The sequence below is a fragment of the Leopardus geoffroyi genome, chromosome A3, assembly GCF_018350155.1.
Source record: "Leopardus geoffroyi isolate Oge1 chromosome A3, O.geoffroyi_Oge1_pat1.0, whole genome shotgun sequence".
Lineage (NCBI taxonomy): Eukaryota > Metazoa > Chordata > Mammalia > Carnivora > Felidae > Leopardus > Leopardus geoffroyi.
Genome location: NC_059336.1, coordinates 66,067,744 through 66,085,191, shown reverse-complemented (window position 1 = coordinate 66,085,191; position 17,448 = coordinate 66,067,744). Strand labels below are relative to the sequence as shown.

Genomic DNA, 17,448 nt, shown 5'->3' with positions numbered 1-17,448 from the left:
ATAAAGTGCATCTGTATATATAGTTTGTTATAAAGTGAATGTCTGTATAACGAAATAGCCAACACTCCACACACCTCTGTGTATCTTTTTCTAGTATAATCCAGCCCCTCTGGTCCCCCTACAGGTAGCCATTAGCCTGAGTTTCTGTGTATATAAAGCTAAACAAAAAATTAGTTGGCTTGTTTCTGAACGTTATTGAAATGAAATTAAACTATATTCTTTCTGGCCTTACTTTTCTTGTTTGACATGATATCAGGAATATTTTTCCATGACCACGTGTATAGCTGCAACCTGCTCACTTTCACCACTTTATAATATCCCCTTGCATGAATATAGTAAGAAGAATTCATTCACATTATACTTGTCTTAAACTTCCTTTTTTTCTGTTGATTCTTACACACCGTACCCAACTACGTTCTCACTGATTGAATTGTTCCGATGTTTTTCTACTCTAGTTTGATAGTTATAGAAGGACATATTCATTTGGAAACCGTCATGGAAATATGGAAATGTTGGATTGTACTTGTGGCCATTTTTGTTTCTAGTGTTATGCTAATTGCTTGGCCTGAACCTGGCAGAAGATGAAATATATACATTGCCACCATAAAGCAACTTGTTAGTACACAGCAATCACATTATGCCCTACCCTCCAAAACACAAGTCAGTTTCTGGGGCAGAGGAGGAGAAGAAGAGGGCTACTGAGGTGGCCTAAACAGAACAGATGACTTGGTATCTGAGATCTAGTGAAATTTCTCAGTTTTCATCTATGTGTCTTAGGATCCATATCAATTCAGTTCAAGTTTTCTATTTAAACTGGGAGTTTGGTTTTGTTTCTCGTTTTTTTTTTTTTTTTTTTTTTTAATGTGGGCTCTGGTTGGGCTCTAGGATGAACTTGAAAAGAGAGTTCCAACTTCTTAATTTGAAATTATGTTACCAAATTAGTAAGAGTCCGTCTTATACTGGGTGCCAGATCTGATAGGCAGTCTTGCTAACTGTGAATGAAGATCGTTTCAGTTTTCTTTTTTTTTTTTTTTTTTTACCCCATCTGTATACTTATTATTTTCTTTTCTTCCTGCAGTAGCTAGACTTCCAGTGTGATTGTGAAGAGGAGAGATGAGGGGGCACATCTCTACGTTGTTACTGATCTTAAGGGGAAAGCAACCCATTTCTCCCCATTAAATGTGATGTTAGCTATAGGTTTCTTGTAGATGTTGTATATCAGGTTGATGAAGTTGCCCTCTATTCCTAGTTTGCTGAGCGTTTCCTTTTTTTTAAAACCACAAATGGGTATTGGATTCTGTCAAATGCCTTTTCTGAATCAGTTAATATGACTATATGATTTTACTTCTTTAGCCTGGTGATGTGGGTCACATTGATTTTTGGATGTTGAACCAGCCTTGCATACCTGGGATAAATTCTGCTGGATCATGGTATACAATTCTTTTTATACATTGTTGGATTATATTTGTTAATATTTTATTGAGTATTCACCTTGATTGATTTAAGCCCCAGCCATGAATAAATCATTCCCTTGTTCAAAAGCCTCAATGGCTCTTAATTTCAAGCAACTAAAATCCAGATTTCTTACTCATTCAATGCCCTCTATAATCTGGCCTCATATTGCCCTTCTGTGCTTCCTCTCTCCCACTACTTTCCATGATATACTATTTCTGTAAACATTTTCCTTTTCTTTCTTTCTTTTTTTTTTTTTTCAAGCTTTTATTGAAGTTCTACTTAGTTAACATACAGTTTCAGGAGTAGAAATTAGTGATTTATCACTTACATAAAACATCTAGTGCACATTACAACAAGTACCCTCTTTAATACCCATCACCCATTTAGCCCTTTCCCCTGCCCACCTCCCCTCCAACAACCCTCGATGTGTTCTCTGTAGTTAAGAGTCTGTTTTATGGCTTGTCTCTCTTTTTTCCCCCATGTTCATCTGTTTTGTTTCTTAAATTGCACATAGGACTATCCCTAAACATCTTCTATACTTTCTTATCATCCTGTGCCAAATTATCTTATTCCCTTCATTTGGGACTAGGCATAACGTTCAACATTTTCCCACTCCCATTTTTTAAAATCCCATTTTTCTTCAATACCCAGCTCAAATTACATTGGGAATTGTGTCTTTTCATCTCTGTACCTCCTGAAACACAGTGTCTCCTATATAAGGTGCTTAGGAAAGGATCCTGGAATTCAACTTTGCTTCATTTCTCAAAATCTGACTTTCAGTCTTTGTTTTTTGATCTCAGATATTGAGGTCATCTAGTTCAGCAGTTCAAGCAAAGTGGCGATCCCCCTCTCTATTATCTCAGAAAAGTCATTTCTGTGATGAAGCATCCACTACCTCATGGCTGGTTCTGTTGCTGGATTTTGTAACTGTGAGAAGGTTTACATGATATTGAGCCAAGTTTTGCCCACTTACGACTTATGTCATTGGTGTAGCAATCACTAGCTTTCATGAAGTGGTTTCAGGGAGACAGCTTGGTGGAATGGAAAGGACCTAGGATTTAGCATTGGGTGGTCAGAGTCCACTCTGCTGCTTACTAACTGTACTGTCTTGGATGAGTCCAGGGATTTGTCAGTGCCTCTGTTTTCCCATCTTTAAAATGGGGGTAGTGCTACTTTTTGTAGAATTGTCAGAACAACAAAATGTATGTGTGAAATAAATGATGTAAAGCTTCAAGCATAGCAGCTGGAATAAAGTACTCACCAATGCAGCAATTATCGAGCTCCTACAGTACACACAATACTAGGTGTCATGAGGAATCAAACATGTATAAACTTATCCTCCTCACTTAAGGCTAGTTTGAGTTAAATTAAATTTGGTTTCAAATTTGTTGCTCCAGATGAATAACAGGAGAAACTTAGTTCCTTCACTTGCCTGTGGGATGAGGCCAGCTTGGTAGATGAAGATTGTGATTTCTGTTGGGGGCAATGTCATAGTTTCTTGGCATCAGGAATGAATCAGAATTAATTGATCCATGATCAGTTTAATTTAAATTGCCAGTGGCAGGTTTGGAAAGGCCCAACTGTCAGTATGATGCCTGTGTGGAAAGGAAAAAGTGAGACAGACCCTCAGGGTGTTTGGTGAGTTGAGTGAGCTGTGGACAGTTGAGCAAGGGAGGGGGGAGGGACAAGTGAGAATTCCTTAGAACTTTCTTTTCACGTCATCAGAAGACTTTGTGGTGACAAGTGTCTATTTTCATAGACAATAATTCATAGTGATGTCCAAACCTTTTTTTCATTTTAGCATTGGTATATTTTTCCCCCTTCTTTCTCACGCTAGCGTTCTCGTTTTTTTTTTTTTTTTTAGTGTTTTATAAAGATGACTGCGTGTGTAGCTCATTTTAGTTAGATCCTGCAGTGTTTCTTGTTTGTTTGTTTGTTTGTTCATTTTTTAAATCCATGAGCTGGTATTAAGGTTCTAAGTGTCCTGGGCACTTCATTAAATGTTTTGTGGTCTTCGTGGGCAATTGGTAATGGCTGTTTTGAACATTTCCTAGGCTAATGTGCTAGTGGTCAATCTCTATGACATTTAGCTTTTGGGACCTTGCCACAGGTTGGAAGAGATGCAGAACCAATTCCTGTGGGAAACTTTGCTGCTGGTCTTGGCCCTGTTCTGGGTAGGGGTTCAGTGGATTTTTATGCTGGCTCCAATCCTGATTAGGCTCCATAACTTGGCAAAAGAGGACACTGGCTCCATCCTCCACTTGGCTTATGGCCAGAGCATATTCAGCTGTCCTTTAAGAGGAAAAATAAAGCTTTTGCCTGATAGTATAACTTCAAACTCTGCAGCCATCTTCTTATCAGTAGCTCATTTTTAAGAAATGTTTATGGAGGATTACTTGAAGGATAAACCATTCGTCTGTTTCTCTATATTCTAAATATTATCCTTGGGTCAAAGGCTACCATCAGGTGTCTGTAGGCTTGGACTGCAATGTCCTGGTCTTTCAAATAACTCAGTCTGATGATTTGAACTTTGGCCTGTGCCATTAATCTATACTGAAGGATAGCCCCTCGAAACCTGCTGTTGTATTCATTATGGGGTCATTCTTTTTATTATTACTATTTTTTGGATACTGTTTTTAATTTTATTTTCTTAATATATATCCAAATTAATTAGCATATAGTGCAACAATGATTTCAGGAGTAAATTCCTTAGTGCTGCTTACCCATTTAGCCCATTATGGGTCATTCTTGAAGGTGGAATTCATTCCAAACAACTACCTTTGGGTCAGGGAGAAGATTCTCCCTGATTTCAGTACCAGCATAAGCTATGCTTCATCTAGGCACCTATTTTTATCTTTTAGAAGCCAGGAAACTTGGAACTAATGTTATCCTCTGTATTTGCCCTAGGGAGCGTACTGTCAAATTTGTGGTCCTCTCTCTACCTAGCATTTTGCTTTATCTCTTTTGCCTACTTTATTTTTCCTTCAGGCCAATTTTCTCATTGAAACAAAAGTCTCATTGTGTTGTATGGATATCTGTACCTGGTAACTGGCACAAATCCCTCCATGAGCAGGTCAGGGCAAGTCTAAATCTTTAAAAGACTACTCCCTTTGACGAAGGTCAGCACAGCATATGGGAAATTCCAGAGGAAAGAGCAAAGGGAGGCACTCTTTAGAGAACAGAGGTCAGCATTTGCTTGCATCTCAGTTCTGCAGAACTCTCATCTGTCATTTGTTGCATGCAGTAAACTCAGGCCGCAAGGTTCGGCTTTCTCAGGAAATCATGGAGATGCTGCAGAAATGAAAGTCTGGGCCCACTGACCAGAAATGCAGTTATACTGGGTGGGTGTTTGGGGCCACAACCAAAACCAAACACACCCTTTGTCAGAACCCCACAGCCCCAGCCTGCCTCACCTCTTGGGTGACCAGCAGCTGCTGTGAATACCCACCTACCCCCTGCATGGCGGAGTCTTCAGAGTTCCGTGTGTCTGTGTATCTACCTGCATCTGTGGGCCTCTGATTAATTTCTCTAATTAATCCTTTCACCTGCCAAACAGACAGATGGGCCAGTGAGCTCTGTGTAATCCTGGCAAAGAGGTAGATGACCCCTAGAAGAAGTCATGGACTCCTTAAGGTGAGAATGTCTTTCTCAGCCATCGCCTCTTTCCTTGAGATGCCCTCCCTCCTGTGCTCTGTGCCCATCGCTCAGGCCCTTGTAGGCTATGCTCTGCATATGTGTGCTATGGCGTCCTTCAAGCTCACTCAAGTTCTTTAAGTTCAGTCCACACCACTAACAGCCCCCCACACCTGGAATTACTCTGGACTTCGGTCTGGAGCATGCTTGGCCCTTAAATTCTGCTGTCCCTGTGGCTAGGCCATTTCATTTGTCCATGGCTCCACTCTAACTAGATTTGAAACTTCTAGAGGGCAGCATGTATACCCAGACCTTGATCTTCTATTTCTCACAGACATTAACATGGTTCAAAGCACCAATAGGTACTCAAAAATGTCTCCTCCTCTCCTCCTGCTGTTCCACATCATCCTCTTCTCTTCCTCCTGTTTCTCCTTCTGCTTGTGGGTCTCTCTCTGTAGGGACAGTTCTGCTGTCGTAACATGTAATTCCCAAATCTCAGTGGCTTATAAAACATAGGTTTGTTTCTGCGTCGTGAAGGCCACTCTGGCTCTGCCCCATGTGTCTTCTAGGAACCCTACTGAAGGGGTGCCCTGATTTGAGATGAGCCATGGCTGTAGGAAAGAGTGAGAGAGAACTGGAAGAAATTCCCATTGTCCTTAAGGCTTCTGTCCTTCCCGTTTACATCTCATTGTCCCAAGCCACATCATGTGACCCAACCTGACTTAGGTGGAGACTGTGAACTCCACCTGCAGGAAGGCAATGGTGGGATGTATGATCAATTTTCAAGGAAGGGAGCCAACAGTTGGACATGATGAGACATTTTACCGTAGACTCCTTCTAGGTGCCTGGCCCTCCTGGGAGCATCACATAAAGCATGTATGACTATCTCCAGGCATAGTAGTTTTATGGCATGTGACAATTTTAGACCTGTTTTTTTAAGTTTATTTATTTATTTTGAGAGAGAGAGAGCGCGAGCAAGCAGGAGTGGGGGCAGAGAGAGAGAATTCCAAGCAGGCTCGGCACCATCAGCACCGATCCTGATGCGGGGCTGGAACTGTGAGATCATGACCTGTGCTGAAACCAAGAGTCAGATGCTTAACTGACTGAGCCACCCAGGCACCTCAACCCTGTTTTATAACAAGGAAACAGAGGCTCAAGTAATTTATTTAAGCATCTCTGAAATGAATGAATGAATGAATGAATGAGTGTCCACATTACTTTCAGCTTTTCTTGGCAACTGCTAATGCCCAGGTCCCATCAGCACTTTTCTTCTCCAGATGAGGCTGCCATTATCACTCTTACAGTTCTCCGTGTGATCCTGTAGAAGAGCACCCAATAGGTCTCAGGATGTTATTTGTTATCTCTCCAGATTAAGTTATTTTCATTTCAGTGGGGATTTCTAAAGATGCCTCAGTCCCCAGTGGTGAGTCTAGTGGTGGAAACTTCAAGTACTAGCCACATGTAAGACTAAGGGAAGCTTGTTGATAATATCTGTTAAGCCTCTCTCTCTCTCTTTCTTTTTTAATGTTTGTATTTAAATTCCAACTAGTTAACATACAGTGTAATATCAGTTTCAGGTATATAATATAGTGATTCAACACTTCCATACAACACCCAATACTCAACACATCAAGTACACTTCTTAATCCCTATCACCTATTTCACCCATCCCCCCACCCTGCTCCCCTCTGGGAACCATGAGTTCATTCTCTATTATAGTTAAGAGTCTGTTTCTTGGTTTGTACCCCCTCTTTTTTTCCTCTTTCCTCATTTGTTTCTTAAATTCTACATATGAGTGAAATGATCGTATTTGTCTTTCTCTGACTTATCACACTTAGCATAATATTCTCTAGCTCCATTCACATTGTTGCAAGTGGCAAGATTTCATTCTTTTTTAATGGCTGAATAATATTTCATTGTGTGTGTGTGCTTGTGTGTGTGTGTGTGCGCGCGCGCATGTAAGGCCTCTTCTTTATTCATTCATCAGTCGATGGACCCTGGGCTGTTTCCGTAATTTTACTATTGTAGATAATGCTGCTATAAAGATCGGGGCGCATGTATCCCATTGAATTAGTGTTTTTGTATTCTTTGGATAAATATCCAGTACTGCAATTGCTTGATGGTAGGGTAGTTCTATTTTTAACTTTTTGAGGAAATTTCATACTGTTTTCCATTGTGGCTGCACCCATTTGCATTCCCACCACAAGGGGATTCTCCTTTCCCCACATCCTTGCTAACACCTGTTGGTTCTGGCATTGTTATTAGCCATCCTGACATGTGTGTGAGCTATTATTTCATTGTGGTTTTGATTGGCATTTCCCTGATGATCAATGATACTGAGCATCTTTTCATGTCTCCATTGGCTATCTCTATGTCTTCTTTGGAAAAATGTCTATTCATGTCTTCTCATTTTTCCTCTCTCTCTCTCTCTCTCTCTCTCTCTCTCTCTTTAAGGCTTATTTTATTTTGAGAGAGATGGAGAGCAAGCAGGGGTGGGGCAGAGAGAGAGGGAGACAGAACACCAAACAGGCCCTGCTTCATCAGCAGAGCCCAATGCAGGGCTCAAATTCATGAACTGCGAGATCATGACCTGAGCTGAAATCAAGAGTCAGACTCTTAACCAACTGAGCCACCCAGGCACCCCAAAAAGGTGATTTTATTAAAGCATAGGGACAGGACCCGTGGGCAGGAAGAGCTGCCTCATTTTTCCTCTCTTAATAAATGTTCCTAGTTCCTGGTCTCAAATAATTAGTGGGTCTTGACTTGAAAGCATTTTCATGGGTCATCAAAGATGTATTTTAAAACATGAAATAAAATAGAATGGGGTGAAGAGTATCAGATTGTATCACGTACAATAAGGCTAAGTTTCATCAAACTACTGTCTCTATTATGTATGTGTATGTGTTATATGTATGCAGAATTGCAATGTAAAACGTATTTTTTGTTGTTGTTGAGTTTACATCAAAAAAGCTTTGAAAGCCATTGCTTTAAACAATGTCTTTTTCAGTTGATTCACTGGGTCTATCCTGAGATCCAGTTCAATGAATATCCTTCAAGGCCAAAGTTCACCTTCATTGTGCTTTTCACCATGGAGGTCTAACCTGGATGACAAGGATGGCTTCTCCCTCTCTTCCAGGTGTCCAGACCCTAACCTACAACTAGGATGCTGTAGGCTTCTAAAAAAAGATGTGTTTATTAGGTTATCTTATATCTGCAAGAATGAAGTGGTTGATCAAGACACTCCTTAAAAAAAAAAATTTTTTTTTAAGTTTTTTTATTTTTGAGAGAGACAGAGCATGAGGAGGGGAGGGGAAGAGAGAGAGGGAGACACAGAATCCAAAGCAGGCTCCAGGCTCCGTGCTGTCAGCACGGAGCCTGACACGGGGTTCGAGCCCATGAACTATGAGATCATGACCTGAGCCAAAGTCAGACGCTAAACCAGGCACCCCTGATCAAGACACTCTTTAAGGCCACTTTCAGCTCTATGATTCCACAATCCTACATGTTTTGTTGCAGAAAAGGGTAATCCACCACAATATTATGGTTTGATAATGTGAAACCCAAAACATTTTGTATCTTTTGGACTGTGACCTCCTACCTCACTCCTATGTCTGTGTCACCAGATGTTTTCAAATACTCAAATGTTTGCCAATTCATAGGGATAGTGGACATTTGTTGTTTTTGTCTAACCCCCTTTCCTGCCAGTTCTGCTCTTACTCTCTGTTAACCACATTGAACTGTGACAATTAGACAATGGATAAGTGTGTGGCCCAAACAAAGCCAGTCAGAAACTTTCCTTGAGGTTTTTCTCTGATGAAGCGGAGATAATTTTCTCTTGTTCTGGACTCCTAGATGGACACTCAGAATGATGTTAAGCCCAGGGCCTGATGTGCCTCTCCTGTCCCCCATCTCCACCAGGAGGTTGTATGCAGTAGAGGATGAGGGCCACACTCAGAGAATGGATACGTGGTGGTAGCTTGAGAGTGAAAGACGGACTCATCAGAGCATCCTGGGTTGAAGATAACATGGTTTGAGCTCTTGGATCCATCTGACCTCCTGTCAGACCTATGTCCTTTTTCTGTGTCACATGTACCAACGTATTTCTCTTTTGGGTGTAAACTAGTTTCAGTTTGGTCTCTGTCCCTTGCATCACAAGGAGTCCAGATCAAACAGTGGATTACAACATTTGGGTGATTTTCTAAAAATATCACTTTTGATCCAATCTGTTCACATGGCTTTTGTTAAAAACCCTCCCTTCTTTCCAAAAGTGTTGAAGCACAAAACATGTGCTCTAAACAATGTTAGATCTAGATAATAATGACTGCAACTGCTGTGTGTAGCAAGTTGTGCTTCAGTGTTTTTTTCCGACGTTTGCTTAGTGCAAAAAATAATGTGACATGGCTCAAGAGAACCTTCTAGAGAGTAAGATTTATCTCTATTTCTGCCAAAGTGGTTTTTCTGTTTTCCATCTTTTCACGTAGTGTTCCCTGCTATGCAAGATAGTATTCCATGATGAAAATCATGGTGTACTCCAAGTTTAGATTTCTATTTTTTTCTCTTAACATAAAATAGAGTCTTCATATCAATCATGATTTCTGTATAACAGAGTTTCTCAACCTCTGCCCTATTGACATTTGGGGGCCTGTCCTATGCATTGTGGCCAGTTTAGCCACTCCTCTGGCTAGAGGGATGCCCTTAGGTACCTATAGAACTCATTCCCTTCCCTCTCTCCCATTAGGACCACCAAAAATGTCTTCAGACACTGCCAAGTGTCCCTGGGCGGGGAAAAATTGTTTCCAGTTGAGAACCATTGCTCTACATTAGTCCTTTGACTCCACACCATGGTCTTCTTAAGTAGGCTCCTATGTTTGGACGTTGAGATTACTCCCAATGAATTGCTGTTACAAATAATGCAGCAATGTATCCCCTGGGCATGCACCTTTTTCTATTACAAAACTGATTTCCTGAAAAGAAATTCATCAAGATCAAGTCATAAGAACACTTTTAGGAGCTTTCAACTTGATCTTCAAAATACTTCCACTAGTGTGTACTTTCCTGTAGGAGGTACAATGTTAATTAATGAATGTAATTCTTTCCCTGCCATCTTGTTAGTATAGAGTCGAATATGTTGCAATTTCAGCTTCATGTGGTAAATGGAATCTAGAATTTGGAGTTAGCCTGGTCTGGACCCAAACCTAACATTAGCACTGACAGCAAGTTGACCTCAGGTAGTTTCCTCATGTTTCAGCCCCTGTGTCTCATTTGTAAAATGTGCTCAAAAACAACTATTTACTGTCTTTGCCTTTTATCACCTTGGATGCTTGAAGTACCTCTGCCTATGAGTAGTATGCACTGAAAAATATCATTTCTGTTTTACAAAGGCCATAAACGGGCAGGACTTTACCATGATCAGACCTGTGCTTCCGAGGTGGAGGTTTATTGCATCTGTCAGTTTCCTGCTTCATTTCAGCCATCTGTATGTGCTATGCCGGGTGCCTGCCCTCCTGTAGGCTGTGGGGCCCGCAGAGAAAGGGGTGGGAGGGATCACTGTCTGACACCTGAGATTATAGGGACGGTAGGCAGAAACAGCAAAGCCAGGGGCTAAATGGGGCAGAAGCCTTTGGTAAGAGCTATGGGTGTGCCCAGGAGGATGGGAGCACCAGGGGCCATAGGGCAGGGGTGGAAAGCTTTATGGGGACCTGGGATGGGCTGCAGGTAAGAGGTATGCTATGGAGACAGAGGAGGACACACAGAGATGGAAATGGGTGTGGCAGTTGGTGGGGACAGCTAGAAGCCAAGAAGGGCCAGGAGCCTGAGCCAGCACAGAGGGGAGGATGAGTGTCCTTGGAGCCAGTGGGACGGGGTGGTAAAGAGGGGGCAGGTAGGGTAGAGCTCAGGGCGAATCAGGACAAGGCGATATAACTGGCCCTGTCCTGTCCTGCTCCTGCTGTTTGGGTGGGTTGGACCAGGTATTTCCAAAGAAATTGCTGAGCGGTCCAGCAATCTGGTTTGAGCCCCTAACAGCAGGACTCTTCTTGATGAAAGTGACAGAAATACGATGTGTGCAACTTTCAGTAAAAAGAAGATACTATTGGTGGTTCCTCAAAAAGTTGAAAAGAATTCCTGTATGACTCAGCAATTCTAGCCCAAAGTGTATGCCCATCCCCCAAATGAAAATAGATTCAAAAACTTGCACGTGCACACTCGTGGCAGCACTACCCACTGTAGCCAAAAGGTGGGGACGACTCAAACGTCCACCAGTGGGTGACTGGATAAACCAAATGTGGTATATGCATACCATGGAATATGGTCCAGCCACAAAACGAAATTCTGATACAGGCTTCAAGGATGAAACTTGAAGACCTTATGCTCAGTGAAGAAGCCAGAGACAAAAGTCAACATGTTGTAGGTCTGTTTATAGGAAATGTCCACAACAGGTAAATCCATAGAGGCAGAAAACAGACTAGTGGTTGCTAGGGGGCAGCAGGGAGGATAGAGAGTGACTGCTTAATGGTATGGGGTTTTCTCTTGGGATGATGCAAGTGTGTTTGGAATGAGCAGTAGTGGTTGCACAACACTGTAAGTGTGCTAAATGCCACTAAATTGTTCTTTCTTTTCTTTTTCTTTTCTTCCTCTTTCTTTTTCTCTTTCTTTCCTTGTCTCTCTCTCTCTCTCTCTCCCTCCCTCCCTCCCTCCCTCCCTCTTTCCCTTCCTTCCTTCCTTTTTGAGAGAGTGTGTGTGAGTTGGGTAGAGAGGCAGAGGGAGAGAATCTTAAGCAGTCTCCATGCTCAGCACGGAGCTCAACCTCGGGCTCATGGGATCATGACCTGAGCCAATATCAAGAATTGGGACACTCCGTGGACTGAGCCACCCAGGGGTCCTTAAATTGTACATTTTAAAGTGGTTGCTTTTATGCCGTGTGAATCTCACCTCCTTAAGAGTCACTCCCATAGCCTCAGGAAGGGCAGGCTCATGGCTGGTCCTCAGGAACAGCCAGAAGCAGGGGGTTCCAAGGCCTCTAGGAGGCTTCTCTCTGTGGTTCTCTGTGTGTCTGTGTCATGCTCACTCTTCATGGAGGAAATGTGGCAGCAGACAGTTCCAGGGTGCCCTGAGCACACAGCCTCCCAGCTTCTCCAGCTTTATGACAGCGTTCCCTTATTGGCCCAGCACTGACCAACGGCCCGGTCCTGTGTCCTTCATATGCAGCAGAGATAGGGTCAAAAGAGCCTTGGGGGCGTGGAGGAACAGGGGGAGCCAGCAACGGTGCTGTAAGGTCAGCTCTGGGGCCCACGCATAGATTAGATTTCCAAGGGAGCATTAAAAGGTCTCACCAAACTAAGTCCACCTTGCAAATGTAATGTGAAGGTTCAGAGTAAATGTCCCCTTTCACCTTTCTGAGGAGCAGCACCCTTCCTCAGCCTGTGCGCAGTATACGTCCTGATTCTCCGTACTCTCTCTCACTGGTAGGACCTAACTAGGGCTCCTGCCTCTGCTGTCACCTCTCTATAGTCTGTTTTCCACAAAGCACCAGCCCTTAAAAGGCCAATCAGATCACGTCACACCTTTCCCTAAACCCATCGATGCCTTCCTACTGCATTTAAAATAAATGCAAACCTTCTTCTGGATGGTACCTCAGTGGCTCTCAACACTGCCTACACTTTAGAATCACCTGGAGTGGTTTTTAAAAGTCCTGATTCTTGGCTTTCCATAGACTAATTGAATCAGAACCTCAAAGTGAGCACATGGGCAGCTGGGCATGAATATTTTCTACAAGCCATAGAGCTGTTTCTCTATTGCAGTCAGAATTGAGAGCTACTGCCCCACATGGTCTGGTTGCTGGCTACCTGCCTCCCTGAAGTCTCCCTTATCACTATTTCCTTCATTCCAACACTCCTGCCACATTGGCTTTCTTTCTGCTGTGCAAGCTCAGACAAGTTCATCCTGACCGCAGGGCATTTGCACTGACTCGTTGGCTTGGAATGCCTCACGCTCATGTCTTCACTTGACTGGCTCCTTTTTGCTTTTGCAGATCTGTGCTTGGATTTCACCTTCTGACCCTCTGCCTGTTTTATCTGAAGTTGTTTCTACCTTTTCCTCTTCAGTTGCTTTCTGTCAGGTTACTCTGTTTCCCCTTTTTCACAGCACTTGTTACCAGCTGAAGTAAACTTAAAAGGAAATCTGTCCATGCTCTGTGTCTCCCATGGAAATGTCAATTTCATGAGAAAAGGGGCCTTTCATGATTTATCCTCAGAATCTATAACTGTGCCTGACATTTAGTGTATGGCTGAACCCTTGCATCTCAAATTCCATATCGTGTAGACATGGGCTATCTACATGGCTATTGAGCACTTGATATACGGCTAGTTCGAATAGAGATTAAAAGTAAAATACACACTAAATGTTAAAGTCTTAGTGTGAAAGAATGTAAAGTACCTTATTAATAGTTGATCATTTCAATACGTAATAAGTTTTTAATGTTTCTGATAAACTGAGTTAACTAAAACATTGAAATTAATCTCACCCGTTTCTTTTTACTTTTTGTAATGTGGTTATTAGAGAACATTACATTATACTCAGTTCAGATTAGGTTTCTATTGGCCCACTAAGGAGTTGAAGGGGCACTTTGTCCAGGGTTCATCTCCACTGGTCCCCACAATTTCATAGCCCTGCACTTGGAGTTCTGGTTCCAAGAAGCCTCATGGGTTTCTGGTTTCTGCATACAACATCCATGGAGCTGCCAGGCTAAGGACATTTATCACCTTGGCTTGAGCCCCCTCCCTTGCCTCTGGTGTTTCCTCCCTTTCTCACTGTTAGTCCCTCATTATACTCTTTTGAATTTTTCCTGTAATCTTTTCTATCAAAATCAATGCTATGCTACTTGGCAATCGTGTTTTCTGTTTTTCATTATATCTTTATTCATCTTTATAAAGTTCATTTATTTTGAGAGAGTGCGCATGAGCAGGGGAGGGACAGAGAGAGAGGGAGAGAGCATCCCAAGCAGGCTCCACGATGTCAGCTCAGAGCCTGACACGGGGTTCGAACTTATGAACTATGAAATCATGACCTGGGGCCGAAATCAAGAGTTGGACGCTTAACCGTCTGAGCCACCCAGGCGCCCCTTCTGTCTTTAAAAGGGCCACAAAAAACTATTCAAAAAAGAACCAGAGTTGTGAGCTGGATGGGACTGTAGGGAAAATTTTATAAATTATGAGACTTGACTTCAACGAGGCTTCACTTAAGGTCACCAGGGAGATCATCAGGGAGTCCCGACTCAAGTGCAGAGGTCAGTAAGGTGTGTAAAATAAGAAGTGATGTGTAAGCTGCAGCCCCTGTGCTCTGGAGACCTTCAGTACAGGTGGACAGGCAGGTGTGAACAGATGAGGACATGATAATACACTTGCTCCAGGACATGAGAAGGAGGGGGCTTGCTGGGGATCCAAGGGTTGGGGCTGGTGCACAAGGGGGATTCATAACAGGAGGGAGCTCAGGAGATGGAAGACATCTAGTTAAAGAGACCGGTTTGGCTCCTTCCCAAGCCCCATTGTGACTCAGACCACAGGATTGTGGTTTGCCTAGACTTAGACAATTTTCTGAGGGAGTCCATCATCTTTGTGTCCAGGGGTTTCTGAGGATATGAACCAAGGCTTTAAAATCCTTACTTTGTCAGTCTGATGGCACTTCTAAGTCTATGAAAAACCATGAAATAAACCCATTCACTCATTCATTCATTCTCCAAGGACACTTGGAGAACCTGCTATGTGTTGGACACTGTGCACACAGAGTTGACTGAGACATGGTCATGTGGTACCACAAGGGAGGTCGTCTGAGGACAAGGTGAGGGATGGGAAGAACCCAGGTCCTCAGTGGTTGTCTGAATGAGCCAGTCCTGCACTTTGCTCTGTGTCTGGATCTTCTTATTTTAAGGCATTGTTAGTCAAGCTTACTTGTTGCTTAAGCTGAAGCTGTCCTGATGGGACCAGTGTTTCTCTGGTGACATTTTTACCCCTGGCTGTGTCCCTAGGAGCCTTCTTCATCTCTCTTGTAGATCCCCATCACTCTGAGGGAGATAAGCTATAAAAGGTACAGAATTAAGTGAGAAAGATGAAAAGACATGGTTTTCTGTGGGACATTCACTTTTCATTGATTTCTTTCCTACCTTCCAGCTCACCAGCATCCCCATTCCTCGTGTCCTTTTAATCCAGCTTAGACACTCCCACCTGTCATTGCAGAACCCTGAAACCCCACCTGGGTCAGTTTTACTGGCCACTGTCTTTGTACACTCATGCTTTCCAATCTCAAGTAGACTCTTGGGACTGGTCAGCAGTTGTACCACATTTCTCTTGTCAACTCATTCTCTCATATCCCACAAGGGCTACTTTTAAAACCCTTTATTTTTGCAAAATTCCATTTCACTCTTCAGCATCTCTGATATTGCTAGGAAAATTCAATTCCCACACCAAATCTACAAACCAATTAGTATTTTTACCTCCCCCTTCCCCTTTCTATTCTTATAAACAAGGTGCTCCCATTTCTTTCTAAAGCCATCCATTCCTCTTTGCTTGGCTTTTACCCCTTGCACCAATTATCAATCATTTCTCACTTTTGTAAGCATTTTTAATTTTCTCCTATCTTAAGAAAAAAAAAAAACCCAAGCCCTCCTTCCTTGATCCCATGACCTATTATAGCTATCACCCTATTTTTTACCCTCCCCCCGCCCCCATACAACCAAACCTCTTGCAAGAGTTGTCTGCCCTTGTTGCAAGACTGTTGGGATTTTGAGCCAACTGCTTAGGTTGGGCTCCCCTCTTTCTTGGCCTGAGGCACTGACTAGGCCCAAGGGCAGAACATGATGGCTGTAGGACAGCCTCGCTCGCACTCTCCTCCCTCCTGCCTTCACTGCTGCTCTTCATGGAGATGCAGATGTACAGCCCTCAGCTGGCCTCCACCGAGTGACTCACCATCCAGGGCACCCTGCTGGGCTCTGGCCTTTTCATCTTCTCTCTTACTGCCTTCAGTAATCTGGAAAATCTTGTCTTTGGCAAAGATTCCAAGCAAAGATCTTCCCTGAGATTCTTCTCTGCCTCCTGTTGGCTCTCTCTGCATCTAGCCTCATCCACCGAGTCTGCGTCACCACCTGCTTCGTCTTCTCCAGGGTTGGCCTGTTCTACGTCAACAAGATCTCCTCCACTGTGTATCAGGCAACAGCTCCAGGGCTCACACTGGCCAAGGTCACTAGGAAGGGCAAAAAGAGAAACTGTACTTGAATGTCCAATAAAGTTGATTCTTTGTTTAAAAAAAAATATTGTTGGGATTTTGACTGGGATTGCATTGAATCTATAGATCAATATGGGGAGAAATAATCTTTTCAATATTGTCATCAAACCACGAATGTTTTCATCTTTCCTTTGTTTTCATCTTTAATTTTTCTATTTTATACTTTGTGGAAGTCTTACTGTGTGGAACTTGTGTTGCATCCCAGAAATTTCATATTTCTTTTTGCTACCGGATATGGTATTTAAAATTTTTTATTTTCTGTTTCTTGCTTATATATAGAAATATAGATGAAACTTGTTTGTTGACTCTGGGGCAGCATTCTTGCCCAATTTACTTATAAATTGCAATGATATGTCTGTAGATGCCTTTGGATTTTTTCAGGTACACAATTCTATCATCTGCAAATAATATTTCTTGTTTTCCAGTCATTACTGACTTACGTACTTGCTTAGTACTTCCAGTGCAATGGTGACTCGGAATAGTGATAGTGTGAAAACTTGACTCATGTTTTACTTTTTAAAATGGAAGTATAGTTGACACACAGTATTATATTAGTTTCAGATGTATGACATAGTGATTCAACATTTATATACATTATGATATGATCACCATAATATGTCTAGTTACCGTCTATCATCATACATACTTAGTACAATATTATTGACTATATTTTCTTTACATGCCCATGGCTTATAACTGGACGTTTGTACCTCTTAACCCCCTTCACCTATTTTGCCCATCCCTCTGCCCATCCCTCTACCACTTTCCCCTCTTGCAGCCACTGGTGTGTTATCTATGTGACTCTGTTTCTGTTTTATTCATTTGTTTTGTTTTTTTTTTATATCCCCCATATAAGTGAAATCATATGGTGTTTGTCTTCCTCTGACTTATTTCACTTAGCATAATACCCTTCATGTCCATCCATGTTGTTGCAAATGGTAAAATTTTATTTTATGGCTGAGTAATGTGTGTGTATGTATGCATATGTGTATATGTGTGTGTGTGTATATATGTATATATATATGTATATATATATGTATATATATATATGTATATATATAAAATAAATCTTTGTGTGTGTGTATA

At 42.2% G+C, this 17,448-nt stretch overlaps 1 pseudogene; it reads left to right on the top strand.

Annotated features, from left to right (window-relative positions):
- The first annotated feature begins 3,043 nt into the window (after positions 1-3,043).
- On the top strand, positions 3,044-16,352 carry LOC123581351 (annotated as a pseudogene).
- Positions 16,353-17,448: the final 1,096 nt, after the last annotated feature.